Source organism: Nomascus leucogenys, chromosome 5 (assembly GCF_006542625.1).
Source record: "Nomascus leucogenys isolate Asia chromosome 5, Asia_NLE_v1, whole genome shotgun sequence".
Classification (NCBI taxonomy): domain Eukaryota; kingdom Metazoa; phylum Chordata; class Mammalia; order Primates; family Hylobatidae; genus Nomascus; species Nomascus leucogenys.
The window spans coordinates 139,168,921-139,183,981 of NC_044385.1; the positions used below are offsets into that span (position 1 = coordinate 139,168,921).

General features: G+C 57.5%; 1 protein-coding gene and 1 pseudogene across 1 annotated transcript in view; both read left to right on the top strand.

Moving 5' to 3' along the window:
- MCF2L (MCF.2 cell line derived transforming sequence like) overlaps nucleotides 1-15,061 on the top strand; it is a 100,675-nt gene that overhangs the window by 11,833 nt on the left and 73,781 nt on the right. The window lies entirely within an intron of this gene.
- LOC115835218 lies at nucleotides 1,373-5,608 on the top strand (annotated as a pseudogene).

The following is a 15,061-nucleotide window of genomic DNA, read 5'->3' on the forward strand; positions in this document are numbered from 1 at the left end:
CTTTCCTGGCAGAAGCTGGCTCTCAACACCTGTAGCTCTCAGAGGAGCAAACCCAGCACAGAACACTTTGAACAGAATCACTGTATTTGTGGAGGCTAATAGGACACCAAGGCGTCACCTCTCAGGGCGTGGAAGCATCCTTTCCCTCTTGATGTCCCCGATGCCAGTGGGAGGACACAGTAGGCGGGGACCCTCCAGCCATTCTGTGAACGCCTGTGCAGGGTGGCGGGATGGGTGTGCACTCAGTAAACGATGTTGAATAAATGCATTCTTCTGCTGCAAACCAGATGCATGCTCTAATCACATCAGCTCACAGAAGGGCACATGTGGTGCTCGAGACAGCCTGTGGGCTTTCACAAGCAGGCCTGAGGGCCAGCCCTGCCACCTTCTCTTCCTGTGGCCTGGAGCATATAATAATAAGAGTTAAAATGGCACTAGGCCATTTGCACGGCCTTGCACATCAGCTGTGAGGCCTGGAGCCCTGGGTGTGCCCAGCACGGTGCCCAGTGACTCTGAGAGCCCGAGGGTGGCACATCACCTCGGGGACCATTGGGAGCCCTGGACGCTGTCACCTCTCACCCCTCGGAAGCAGCCATGGGGCAAAGGGTGGGAGCTGCTGGCTTGGGACCGGCTCAACACCTCTTGGGGAAAAGCATCTCCGGCCACGCAAAGCAACCTCATCACTTCCTCCCTCGAGGAGCTTGGCAGCAGATGGGGCCACAGGCGTGGAACTTCCCACTTTGTTTCAGGACAGCCAGCAGCACGTCCCTCCCTTCCTCTGGGTTTGTAGTTGTTTGTTTGAACTTGAGACTTCCTGAGGCCTGGAAGGTGTTTTTGGCTTGCTCCATAAGGCAAGGAGGTCCAGCCCACGCAGGCCCCCCGCCCTGTTCGAGGAAGGAAAGGCCCAGAACTTGCACACAGCAGGGCAGGCACACCAGCTGGGTTTCTCTAGCACCACGGCATTGTCTGCCTGCTCTTCCAGGCGTGCAGGGCGGTGGTGGCTCGGGCCAGGCTCCGGGAGGCCGGGCGCTCTGAGGAGGCGGCTCAGCCCTCTTGGGTTCTTTCTCGTGACTTGGTGAAGCCCAGAGTCACCGGGGTCCTGAGCACTTGTCTCTAGTGACCGTGCGGCACCCGCCCGGCTTTTAGCTGTCGCAGCAGAGATCTGAAGGCTGTGGCTGCAGCATAAGGGGGTCGCCTGTGGTCCCTGCGTGAAGAACCGGAGCTGCCTCCACTTTGTAGCAGCCTTTGTGACAGGGCGGCTCAATGGCCCAAAAGGGATCATCCCGGGGAACCCTGCGGCGGCTGTGGTCACTGCCCAGGAGGCGCTGGGGAACTGCAGGGCGCTCGAGGCCAGGTGAGATGCAATGGGGTCGCAGGGCGTGGGGGCACGTGCGGTGTCCCCTCTGCAGGTGTCCTCTCTGCGGGCAGGCGCCTCCCTGGGGTATTTTTCTCACCACTTGACCAGCAAAACCTGTGCAGCTCAGAGACCTTTTAAAAAGGAGATGACTGCTGGGCACCCCACTTCAGGTCTGTGGGTCCAGTTTTCTTTGTTCATCTCTGGGTCGGCCCTGTCCTGCAGTTCTGGAACCTGGGCTTAGGAATTTCCGCTCATATTGGAAAGATGAGCGGACTCAAAGTGAGGGAAACGGCAGTGGCGGGTTTAATGAGGCTTCCCTGGGCACGCGCGGTCTGTGGGCAGCTGGGTGTCCTTTGCGTCACAAGAGGTGTGTTTTGGGTGGAGTGAGGGTGCAGAGTTGTCACAGGTGCGGCCCAGGCCTGGTGGACCAACAATGCAGGCTCGAAGCACCACACACAGAGGAGCTCAGGCCACCCAGGCCCCTCCCAGCCATTCAGGAACAGCACGTTTGCTTGGCCCGATGGCACAGCCTAAACTCTCACAAGTCATAGCCAGTGCTTTTATTCACTTCAGAGGAGCAAGGGCATTCTGCTGGCTTGAGGGGGAGAAAGGAGCTTGTTGCTGATTTCCGCTCCCTCCTGCACTTTCCGCCGTCTGGCGACGTGGAACCACGGTGGGCTGTGGAACGTGGGGCAGAAGTTGGCTGGAGCCAGCCCCCGCCCCTGCTTTGACCTGGTTCCCCACGGAGTTTGGGAGCGTTTATTTCAGAGATGGATGGGCGGCGGCTGGGCACTGGCAGGTGGGCGTCAGGGAGAGGAAAGGGAGGCAGCGAACACATCCAGGCGATGCCTGACTGTCCTGGGGCCGAGCGGCGCCGGCCGGGAGGGGCGCCATGCACAGGAGAGCCTCTCAGGCTGCCGCCTTTCCCTTTCCCCCGTCTTGGGGGCACGGACAGAGCCTATAACACTGAGGAGGGCTGTGTCACTCGCTGCCAGTCAGCTGAGCGTGCGCTGTGTGGGTGCAAGTACCCCAGGGCTAAAATAACAGATCCCAGCCTCCCTTCGAGTCCACTGACATCCACCACAGCACGGTGTGAGGGAGGCAGCCAGGGGCTGTGCATGAATCCCGCACGCGCCAGGGTGACCAGCGTTCCATTCACGCCCCACCACCCTCCCAAAGCTGAAGTCTTAAGACCCTGGACATGAGCACAGTGGGGGCTTGGAGATGGGGACCCCGACACGTCCCCTTCCTGTGCAGTGGGGACCCCGACACGTCCCCTTCCTGTGCCTGAGAACCCCTGAGACGTTCCCTCACTGCACATAAGGACCCCCGAGATGTCTCCACACCGTGGGGTACCACCCTGTCTAGTGGGAGCAGGAGAACGCAGGAGCCACAGTGAACTTGTCCCTGTAACTCTCACAGCGACATGGGCCCCTCTGCAGTGGCAGCGTCGGGAGACAAGGCAATGAGTGTGTCATCTGCTGTGAGTTCTGTGGTGCTCTGGTCCCCTGTGAAGACGTTGTCCACGACATTCACACTCACTGAGCCACGTCCTGCCGTTGGCTGGAATGTGAGGGCGACGAGACACCCCCATTCTGTAAGGAACTGTGTGCCAAACCCTGGTCCCATGGCATCTGGGTGGAGCGGCCCCTGTGGCACAGATCACCTGGGTGTAGTGAGAGGCAGACTCTGGGTCCCTGGGCCTGCGAGCCTGAGACTGGATGACCACCAGCTCCCGGCAGGGTCCACACCCCGAGGCACAGGCAGGGGGATGCATGGCCCAGGTGTGGGGCCTCCTCCTCCAGGCTGGGCGGTGCGGGTGCAGCTCAGAGCCCAGTGCCCTCTGCCTCCCATTGCCTGGGCCGCCAGCGTGATCCACCTGGCATGGGCGCCTGGGGACTGAGCCTTGTCCGGTCCCCTCCCAGCCCTGGCTGTCTCCCTAGGCAGGAGCTCGGCACCCCGCAGGTTTTCTTCCCAGGATGTGCGTCTCCGATTGGAAGGTGGAGGAGTCACAGATGCTCCTTTGTGTTTCCAGGCCTGGACTGGACAGGCCTCTGTCAGGGCTGGGGGAAGATGCTCAGCTCACATTGGACCTGAAGGTTGTGGGGAACTAGGCCCGGAGTGCAGCAGTGGAGGCCTTGTCTGAGGGGTCGGGCAGTGGGGGCCCCAGCAGAGAGCATGGGGCCGACGAGGGGGACCAAGGGACAAGAGCTCGGGAGCTTTGGAAAGAGCTCTAGAGGCCTAGTGGGCTCCAAGGAGGGCAGAGAAGCCCCACTAGTAATAGAGGCCGTGCCCACCCCGTGAAGGGGATTTCTGAGCTGGGGCCGAAGGCACAGGATGTGGAGGCATAGGAAAAGCAGGTGATGGAGGCTTTTTCCAAGATGTTGGCCGTGCATTGGAGAGGACTGGACGCTGGGCCAAGGGTGGCGGCGCCTGTGGGGCCTGGAGCCTGCGGATTGCAGGAAGCCACAGAGTGGGTGGCAGCAGGGGACCTAGGGTTGGAGCGAGCCCAGGCTCCGTGGCAGGCGGCCGGGAGTATCTCCCAAAGGCTCTGCCCCCTCTGCCCATCAGGTGGGAGATGCGGCAGACGGGGAGTTTGGGGGCCTCCTGCGGAGGAGGGTATGCGCCATGGAAGGCTGCTGAGCCCTCATTGTGTCTGGTGGGAGGCGGGTGTCGCGGCTGTGCCGAGAGGCCTGCTCTCGCATGCTGTGGGAGGGGACAGCTGGGCAGGGGCCGTGCCGCGGACCCTCAGGACACGGTGAGCTGTCCCAGCCATGGCTGAGCCCATGCTGCAATAAGGGGCTTGGTGTGATGTCTGTGATCGTGTCTGTGGTTGGAAGTGACGTCTGGGCTGGAGCTGACACCCAGTTGGAGCCGTGACAAAGGACAGGATGATCAGGGAAATTGCAGAGAACAAGGGCGAGGATGGAAGCTTGAGGGGCGCCGCGGTGTGGAGGGGGTGTCAGTGGAAGAACCCTCAGGAGCTGGGCTGGGGCTGGGGCGCAGCTCGTCCCCGAGTCCCTGGTGGTGACTCTAAGGAGGCACTGGTTCCGGTGGGGAGGTTGAGGAAAGCACTTCCTGATGCCTTTGGGCGTGGAAAGTGGTGGGGGCAGCCAGGCCGGTTCAGTGCAAGGCCTGAGGTGAGGTTCAGGTGCGGCCCACGGGCTGTGGCAGGGACGCAGCACTCAGCAGGTGCCTCAGGGTTTGTTGGAGGTGAGAGGGTAGCAGGGCCCCTCACACAGGTCTAGGGTTGCAGGTTCATGGCAGCTGGGTAGGGACGGGAAGCTCCAGTAAGATCCACTGTGGGATTTTTCACCAGAAACTCCTAGAAGTTAATTCTGTGTTGTGAGAATTAAAAAGTTAAGATGCCTTTGGCTTCCCATCTGCTGGGGAGCGTGCCCGGTGGCACTGCGGAGACCCAGGCCGGACCTCACAATTGCAGGATGAGCCTCCTCCCTTCTATCCGGCGGGTGGCCTTCTCCAGGCACTGCCCTGCACCTCGAGGAGCCCAGCGGGGCTTGAGTCAAGCTCCGTAAATGCAGCACCCGACATCTGAGGCCCGACACGCTGCAGGTTACCACCTCCGCAGCCCGTGCTGCTGGGCACGGCAGAGCCTTAGGCGGAGACAGGGAGCCGGGAGGGGCGTCGGATGCCTGTGGCCTCTTTACAGCTCCGTCGCCTGCCTTATCTCACCGGCTCTGCCCTTGGTAATCAGGATGTGAGGCAGGTGACAGACACTTGAGCGCTCTGACGCACTGTGGCCCCGGGGAAACGTGGCGTCTGCAGCCTCCTGGGCCTTCCCTTCTGCCTGGCTTCCTCCTCCTCCACCTGTGTGTCTGGGTCAGGCTGGCTTCTGCATCTCTGTGGACAGACCTATCCCCGTGCTGCAGCTGTTTTCCTCGGGTTGGGCACTGAAAAGAGCCCCTTCGGGTTAGGAGGCAGGCGGACTTCCACTCACATGGGGGAGGAGCCTCCTCTGCCCGGAGGAGACGGTGCTGGGAGAAAATGTGGCTGCAGGTGGCGATTTTCTGATAACCAAGAGTGGATGTTGTCTGTTTACTGAGTGGAGGTTGGGGCCGGTGCCAGGGTTGTCCACCTCCCCTCTGTCCCGCATGGTGTGGTGGCAGAGACACCACCATACTTCAGAGACACCAGCCGGATCTCCCAGGGTCCCCCTGTGCTGCTCTGCCGTGGGGTATTTGGAGCTGAGTTCCAATTAAGCCAAGAAAAACAGATTGTTTTACTTAGAATTTAGAAATTCTCCTTTTTTTTTTTTTTTTTTTTTTTTTTGAGATGGAGTCTCACTCTGTCACCCAGGCTGGAGTGCAATGGCATGATCTTGGCTCACTGCAATCCTGCCTCCTGGGTTCAAGCGATTCTCCTGCCTCAGCCTCCTGAGTAGCTGGAATTACAGGTGTGTGCCACCACACCTGGCTATATTTTTTTTTGTAGTTTTAGTAGAGATGGAGTTTCGCCATGTTGGCCAGGCTGGTCTGAAACTCCTGACCTTATGTGATCCACCCGCCTCAGCCTCCCAAAGTGCTGGGATTACAGGCGTGAGCCACTGCGCCTGGCCTAGAAATTCTCTTCATAAAACGTGTTTGAGATTGGCACAGGAAGTTTCAAACAGAATCAGGATTCACCATAAGAAGCAGATAATACATTTGAGGCATCCGGGGTGAGTGATCTCAGCTGAACTCCCCTTTAAGCTTCCTGGTAGCACGTGCAAAAAGGAAAACATTGGGATCTAAGATCGTGCACAAAGAAAAGCTGTTCTTCTGGGAGGAACCAGTCCCTCGGCGATCACACGTGACTCCCTGGAGGGAAAGCTGGAAGGGGAGAGGGTGTCAGGATTCAGGTCCCGCTGTCTGTGCAGCTCATGCTCCTCCAGAGACCCCTCTGCTTCTGTCCATCCCTCAAATTGCCAGTGGTGTCAGCATCTGGGGCTGTGATCAGATGGAGGGGGACTGGCAGGCAGTCACCCCCGACAGGACTCTGGCTCAGCCTCCCCAGGAATACGCTGCTCCCCAGGCACAGCGGAAGACCTGCTGCGTTTCATCTTCCGGCTGCCTGTTGAAAGCAAGGGAGGCCATGCCCCCAGCGGGGTCCCTTGTGCCTGGACCCAAGGCAAGAACAGCTCAGGCTCGTTCCTTTTTCCACAAGTTCCTCTCGGGCGGGCGCGGTGTGTCGCCTGGACCTGCATGTAAACATCAGGGTGGACCAGGAATCGGCCTCCAGGAGGGTAATTACCTGGTGTACTCTGTCCCAGGTAGTGGGTGAAATGAAAGTAAAAAGCCAGCTGGTCCCTCATGCAGATTTTAGGGGACAAAGTTCAGCACAGAAAGGTCCTGTTACACGGAGAGGATTGTGGGGAGCCCAGGGCAGCGCGCCTCCTCCCCGGCACTGATCCTCGCCATGGGGGACAGAAAGCCTGTCCGGATTTCCGTGGCGGAAATGAAAAGCTACTACCTGTATTCTGAGTGGTGCTCCTGGCTGCTGTCCGTGGCTGAGGGTGAGTCTCCTCGTCCCCTGTGAGTCCCTCGCAGGTGGTGTGCTCGGAGCAGTCGAGGCGGCTTCTGGGTGAGGCGGCGTGGAGGTGCCCTCTGTGGATGCCCCGTGCTCCACAGGGCAGTCTGTGTCCCCTGTGGAATTTGCAGTAGCTCAGCGAGTGGGGACAAGGAGCAAATGAGCTTTTCACCCTAAAGTTATCATCTGACCCTAATTTATGTCACGGCTACCAAAAGCAAATGACCTCCCTTTGTCTGGCAAGCCTAAGCTTCACACCACTGTGCAAACAGCTGGGGGCTCAGCCTGCACCAGGCTGCCCCACATCCTGAGAGCTCTGATGTCCGGGGGCCACGGCTGCAGGTGCAGGACAGAGCCGAGGCCATGACCAAACACTTTGCTGGTCCCCTTGACCATGGGACACCCGGTGACATGCCTGAGGATCGGCCCTGGCACACCGAAGCCCAGTTTATGCAGAGCTTCCCACGGGCAGCCGTGCAGGGAGCTGCGAGTCCCGGCCACTCTTCCTCTTCCCGTCCAATGGTCAGTGAGCCCCCGGGGCCATGCGTGGGGCTGAGCAGGTCTCCTGCCTCAGAAGGCATTTCCTTCATTCAACCTTAAAGTCCAGAAAATGCCCTGGAATGAGGGCTCGCCCCTTCACTGGCTGAATGCCATCCGTGTGTCTGCCTGGCATGACCTGCGGTCGGGGTCTGATCCTGCCTGTGAAGACACAGCCTCCGTGAGGATAGGGCCACGGCCGGATGCCATGTGGCGCTTTCCCGGGATCCAGAGTGCTGAGTCCTTGTCCTCAGAGTCGCAGCTTTGCTGTTTATAAAACTGCATCCACTCTCTTCTGAACTCACCCGTTCTGCAGATGAGGAGTCAGAAAGTCACTGAGAGAAACGTTGCACATCACAGGGTTGTCAGAGCGTCCCTCCGACGGTGCAGGAGGACACAGCAGGAGTTTAGTAGATGTCAGCACCACCACCGCCCCATTCACAGCTGGGCTTCCCCCAAACCTCCCACCTCCCCACGGTCCCACTGCCCTCAGAGGACCCACCGCGCAGGGGTGTTTAAGACAGTGGTGGCGCTCCTGGGAGACCACAGGCGTGTCTCTGAGGACAGGCGGTCCCCTGGGCCCACTGGTTAGGACGGAAACGCAGGAGTCACGCAAACCTCTCTGTGACACTGGGGACCCCCTGAGGGAGGGAAGCCCCATCGGAGGGTCTGCTGGGCGGGGCCTGCCTGCCTGTGGGTGGACACTGGGCCGAGGGTGCCAACCCCGCCCATGGGGCCTCAGTCCTGCTGCAGCCAGGTCTGCACTGCGCCCTCACTCCCCTGCCTGCCTCACAGACCGTGGGGGCTCCCCCGACAGTGGAGTGTACACTGCACTCTACCAGGGCCACCTAGGGTTCTCTCAGGACCGTGGGGATGCCTCAAGGGTGGCAGGAGCCACTCTTGGCCAACATGCAGTTCGATTTGACAAGAAAACAAGCCGGCATCCTGCCGAAGGCCCCGGGGAGGCTTCAGGTGGGACTGGGAGCCAGCGCCGGAGCTGGAGCACGTGAGGTCGCAGGGCCACAGCCACCCTGGGCTGCCGCGTTTCCATCTCGGTGGGTCCTTTTACGCAGCTGGCACCCGGTGAACTCACTCAGTGGAGCTGCCTTTCCCTGAAGCCATCCGTTCACCCGGCTGCAGGGCCGCAGACAGCAAAGGCCGCAGGGTCTCTGCAGCTTCTTCAGGTTCGGGTTGGGTGGGGTCCCAGAAGGCATCTCCCTCCACCTGCCCCTTCTAGCACTTTCCCGAAACGCTGTTGTCTGCAGCCACGCAGAGGATGGCGTGGGCCTGGAGCACCTGCAGCCCCAGGTGGGGGGTGGAGACCTTGTGGACGCAGCCCAGGGCTGGTTGTCTGCCCCCTGATCTGCCCAGCACAAGGTCAGCACCAGCACCCATTTGTCTTTTTCCTCTCTTGCTTTTCACTCACTGCTCAGACTCCCCTCCTCAGACAAATTAAAACCAAGTTGGAGGCCAGGCGCGGTGGCTCACGCTTGTAATCCCAGCACTTTGGGAGGCCGAGGCGGGTGGATCATGAGGTCAGGAGATCGAGACCACGGTAAAACCCCGTCTCTACTAAAAATACAAAAAATTAGCCAGGCGCAGTGGCGGGCACCTGTAGTCCCAGCTACTCGGAGAGGCTGAGGCAGGAGAATGGCGTGAACCCGGGAGGTGGAGCTTGGAGTGAGCCGAGATCGCGCCACTGCACTCCAGCCTGGGCGGCAGAGCGAGACTCCGTCTCAAAAAAAAAAAAAACCAAGTCGGAGAGGCCCAGCAAGGGAAGCAGAGTTGGCCTTCTGCAGCCTCACAGTTGAGTCCTGGAGTTCAGAGATTTTAGCTGCTCTGCCCAAAATGGTCTGGCAGACTAAGGAGGGGGCCGGGTGTGAGGTCTTGGCCTGTGCTGCATGCAACGTTTTCACTTCCATGGTGGTGGCAGAAGAAAGGGAAGTCCTCTGTACTGTGGCTTGCTGGTCTTTGCACGGTGGTGAGAAGGTTGGGTGTTGGGCTCCCTCGCCCCCATCCAGCCTCCCATCCCTGTCCAGGGCCTGGAAGGGGCCAGTATGTGTCTGGAAAGTGTGAAGTCTGGCAAGGGTGTGGGAAGTACCCACGAGCACCATCGCTGTGGGCAGACGGTAGGATCGTCCCCCTCGTCACAGCGGACCTGTGAGAAATGACCAGAACTGACCCCGCCCAGCCCACAGGGGACAGCCTCACCCAAGCAACACATGCCCATTGTTACAGTTACCTGGAATCCTGCTGTATATTTTTGTTCTTCAGAGAAGGGGAACAGGGTTGGGCATCAGAAGATTGCTCTGAATAAACTGTGTTCAGAAGACAGTCACAGGGTCTGGCTGCGGGGCGAGGAGGCCTCCTTCCGGAGGTGCCCACACCACTCGTCTTGGGGCTGAGACCCAGAGTTTGCGCCGATTCAGAGGGAGGGCAATGGCGTCTGTGGCAGCGCACATGCACACACCGTGTGTGGTGGTGCGGCTGTCTCTGCCTGGGACGCATGTTGCTCTCTGTGGTCCTCGTCTACTGCGGGTTTTCTTTTTTTTTTTAATTCTACATGGTGAGCCAAAAAGGTTGTTAAGCACCTTTGGGGTACAGCCCTGCCATGATAAGAATGTATTTCAATAGCAGAAAGGAAAGTCGTGGGGAAGGTCAGCACTTGCCCGATGTGGGGAGCAGGGCCTGGGCGTGTGAACCTTTCCCTGCAGAGCTGGTGCCTCTGTGTGCGCAGGTGTGGTGCATTTTAATTCTCAGCAGCTCTGTGTGGCCTGGAGGGACATGTCTGTGCTGAGCAGATGGAGCTACCATGTCTGAGTCCTCCCTGAGCAGGGGATGCAGCTACCACACTGGAGTCCCCCGAGTCCTCCCTGAGCAGGGGATGCAGCTACCACACTGGAGTCCCCTGAGTCCTCCCTGAGCAGGGGATGCAGCTACCACACTGGAGTCCCCCGAGTCCTCCCTGAGCAGGGGATGGAGCTATCACGCCCAAGTCCCCCCTGAGCTCTTAGACTCCATGCGAGTTCAGTGATGTTTTCTTTTCTAATTTGCAGTCTCTTAAACGAGCAGTCCCCAATCTTTCTGGCACCAGGGACCAGTTTCATGGAAGATAACTTTTCCACGGATCAGGGGTAGGGATGGTTTTAGGGTGAAACTGTTCCACCTCAGATCATCAGGCATTAGATTCTCATAAGGAGCTCACAGCCTAGATCCCTCGCATGCACAGTTCACCGTAGGGTTCGCTCCTAGGAGAATCAAACGCCACTGCTGATCTGACAGGAGGCGGAGCTCAGGCAGTCCTCACTCACCCGCTGCTCACCTCCTGCTGTGCAGCCCGACCAGTACTGGTCTGTGGCCCGGGGCTTGGAAACCCCTGTGTTAAACCATTCAGATTTGTGGGAACCTTGTCTATCCTGAAAGCGCAGGAACTACCACACCCTTCGTCACTTTCTTATGTTTAAAGACCCCTGGAACAGAATATGGCAGCTACACCAGGTCCAGCCCTGTCGTGGGATATTTGTTCCAAACCCTGCAGTGTCAGGTAAGTTCGGGGACAGGAGACCACTTTGTCTTCATCCCAGAGAAGTCTGTTTTTTCAAGGACAAAGTAGAGTGTGCTAAGCAAACCCAATGCAAGTGCTTATCCCAAATACGGTGCCTTGAGAAGTGTGACATCATAAACCACCCGGTGGCCGAGGCAGGGAGCAGTGGCTGGCAGAGACCCTCGCGCAGTTTCCTTCAGAATCATGTGGAGGGGTCTGCTCTTGCGAGGAGACCTTTGCTTTCCACGATTGCCAAGAGTTCAGAGGACTTTCCACGACTTCTATGTACAGGCACGAATTTTCAGCTGTTTTCTGTGTGGAGCCAAGAACAAATGAATTAGCAGAAGATGACAGAGGTCTAAGGGGTGCTTTTCTTCATCCCGTCCTTCTTCACTTACTTTGGAAGTGTGTGCCCAGCGTCTGTTCTGTGCCAGGCCAGGCCCAATGTTGCAGGGAAAGCAAAGAATCAGCCCCTGTTCCCTAAACAACGGGCAGGGGTGACCTGGGGTTAGGAGAACTGGCGTGCTTATCAGCTTTGAGGAGAGCGCAGCTGGCTGAACGCACTCCTGAAAACCCGCCGCCTCCTTCCCTGAGCCACCACCCTGCAGCCATGTGAGAGTAAACTAGGTGTCTGCTGGCACATCGTTGTCACAGAGACAAAAACAAAGCCTGCTCGGCCTCTGCCACCTGGCTCTGCACCTGGGGCTCTGTACCTGGGTCCAGCTGCTCTGTGGGGCCTGCAGGAGGGGACGGGACAGGAGCTTTCCTTCCAGGAAGCAGAGTCTCAGCTGAACCTGAGCATGGCCACGACACTGCCCTCGCCGAGGCTTTCTGTGAAATCCGGCCACCTGCTACCCGCTTCTGTTAACTTTGTACACGTTGTATGGGACCTGATTCGCTGTGTTTTGGGGGGCGTCTCCCAGGACCTGATTCGCTGTGTTTTGGGGGGCGTCTCCCAGGACCTGATTCGCTGTGTTTTGGGGGGCGTCTCCCAGGACCTGATTCGCTATGTTTTGGGGGGCGTCTCCCAGGACCTGATTTGCTGTTTTGGGGGGCGTCTCCCAGGACCTGATTCGCTGTGTTTTGGGGGGTGTCTCCCAGGATACGAACACCTTTCAGACACATTATCCAGTTACAGTACTCATTCCACAAGGAAATAATAGCAGATTTTTAAAGTGTGACTTCATTAGAACATTGGAAATTTTATTAGAAGTTGCTAAGTATTTCAAAAATCTATCAGAAGTTTGCAAATGATTCTATAAAGAAAGACCCTCAAGATGGCAGCTCAGGATGCAACTGAAATTTGCTTTTTTGAGGGCATTTGGCATTTGCTGTTTGTGACCCTGATTTGCATGCTCTGTGCAGGCTGTGCTCCCTGGCCGGGAAAGGGGGTCATTTGCTCAGAGCCAGGAGCCCTTCCCTGCGGGCTAAGTTATCGGAAGTCATGTCTGGCAAGGCGGGATTTGGCTGGTTTCTGGTCTCAACCACAGCCGACTCCACAGGGCTTGGCCTATGTGGGATTCAGCCCATGAAAACAATTTCTTGTTAAAAGCCCCTGTCTTACCCTCCCTAGTGATCTCACTGTATTTAAAGTATTTATTTAAACAAGGCGAGTATTCCCTTTTTATTACAGGTTGAGTGCCCCAATTAGAAAATCCAAAATGCTCCAAAACCTGAAACTTTTGAGCTCTGACATGACATCACAGGTGGAAAATCCACACCTGACCCCACGATAGCCACAGTCAAAACTTACTTCATGCACAAAATTAAAATATTGTATAAAATTACCTTCAAGCTACATGTATGAGGTGTGTGTGAAACATAAATGAATTTCCTGTTTAGACTCGGGTCACGTCCCAAATGTCTCATTATGTATATGCAAATAGTCCAAACTCTGAAAAAAATCCAAAACCCAAAACATTTCTGGCCTTAAGCATTTTGGATACAGGATACCCAGCCTGTAGGAGATACTTGGCCATGTTTAGTGGGAGCCAATGGATGTGTATCTAAGAATCTGCCTAAACCTGGACCGTGCTTCCTGATGTCATGAGGCCCAGTTGGAATTTGCCCGACTTCCCCATCTCAGTGAGGGCGGTGGAAGGGGAAGCCGTGCTCCTGCGGGGAGAGCCACCACCCACCCAGGGCACTCCAGACGTTCCCCCTGTGCGTCTACGGTGGTCACTTCTCATCCTCAGTGGCTGCATGTCTGTTCTTTGGGAGTGGATTAGGGAAATGAGTGTGGCCTGTAGGAAGTTGCGTTTGAAGCAGTGAGCTGGGCCCGCTGAATAATGATGTGGAAGCTTCTCAGCCCGGTCTCGTTTTTGTGAAATGGACACCGAATATTCTAGTTGGGGAAAGGTGGAACTTGGCACTTACGTAACTTACCCTTCTCCCCTTCGTGTTTCATAGCCAATCATTTTTATTGCATTAGGCCTCCTATACTGTAAATCTACAGAACATCGGAAACACTAAAAAGTTCACCTCAGTTCTGGCTTTAAGCACTGACTTTCACATTATATTTGAGCTGGGACAAAAGAAAACATTTCTCAGCGACATGTGTTCATCTCGTAAGGGTGTCTACACTGGTGCAAACCCTAAAATACTTACAGTGGCAGCCCCGGCTCAGTCTCTGCCAAACGTGCGCAGGCATCAGGCATGAGTCCATGGGCCATGGGGGTGAAGAGAGAGTGGCTCGCTGCCTTGAGAAGCTCCCGCCTCTGCAGTAAGGTGGCTTTTAAGCCAGAGGTTACCACGCGCTCTGCCGCGGAGGGAGAGGTGGCGTGGGGCGTGGGGAGGCCACAGAGAGGCTGTACTGACAGAGGCTGGGGGAGGAGCTGGTGATGGAGACACGGATGGCACAGCCCCGGTAAAGCCGCGCGATGTCTTGGTGTGAACACGGCGGCGGGGGAGCACTGGGCACACAACATGGCGGGTGTTCCAGGATGCTCCAGGGCAGAGGCTTGCTGGGCAGTGGGGGCCGACCTGAGGGCTCTGGTGTCAACACCGGTCCAGGAATTTGACTGTTAGCCACAGAGACCACCAGGAGGGCTTTTAGCAGAGATGTGAAATGAGACTCCGCTTTCAGCAAGGAAATCAGGGAGCAGGTGACAGTCGGGAGGGACTGCATGGAAACAAGTGGCTTAGGACCACCCTAGTCGTTCAGGCGTTGGATGAGACTCCAGGATCGGAGCCACAGAAGTGGCAGTGGGAGGGGAGGGGGAGGGTGCCTGGAGAGAGGTTTCAGGGCAGGAGGGACAGGGCTTAGGGATGTTTCTTGGAGAGAGGGAGCGAGAAGTCATCGTCAATGGCCCCACGACGTCAGGCTTGGAATTTGGGGTGGACGGTGGTGCCATCAGTCAAGACAGGCTTCAGAGGGAGAGGTTAGGTGATCCCATCCCATTTTAGCACCAGAAGTGGCTGTGTGAGCTGGGAATGGGGTGCTGGGTGAAGATGACACCACAGGCACCTTGGAGATCTGCCTCCGGTTAAGAGACGTGTTTGCCTCCTGGGTGGGTAGGATTTTCCCTCCCTTAGATCGGGAGGTGAAGAAAGACGGTGAGATCCACAGCTCGATTTCCCTTCAGATAAAAGGCACGATCACAACAGCAGCAAACACGCCTTCATTTTAAAGAGGGCAGAGGAGGGGTGGGGTGGTAGGGCAGTACCCAGGACAGGGTCCCAGCCGACCCTCCGCCTTCGTCTTTTTCCTGATTAAAAAAAAGCACCTTCATGTGGGGTGTGGCGCTTGGGACCACAAGCTGAGGTCACTGTCTGTGCTGGTGTCTCGGGCAGGGGCTGGCGTGGCTGCCAACAGGGCGCGGTGCGTGGGACGTCAAGCTGATGTCACTGTGCCCGTGTCTCGGGCGGGGGCTGGCGTGGCTGCCAACAGGGCGCGGTGCGTGGGACGTCAAGCTGACGTCACTGTCTGTGCCAGTGTCTCGGGCAGGGGCTGGCAGGGCTGCCCAGGAGGCTGTCGGTGGGGGAGTTCCTCATGAATCTCTGAGTTGAGTTTGTAAAAGTGTGTGAGAGTGGGGAAAATATCGGTGAAAATATTTTCAGACATTTGGATTCCCCTTTGGTGAGCTGTCTCGTTTCTT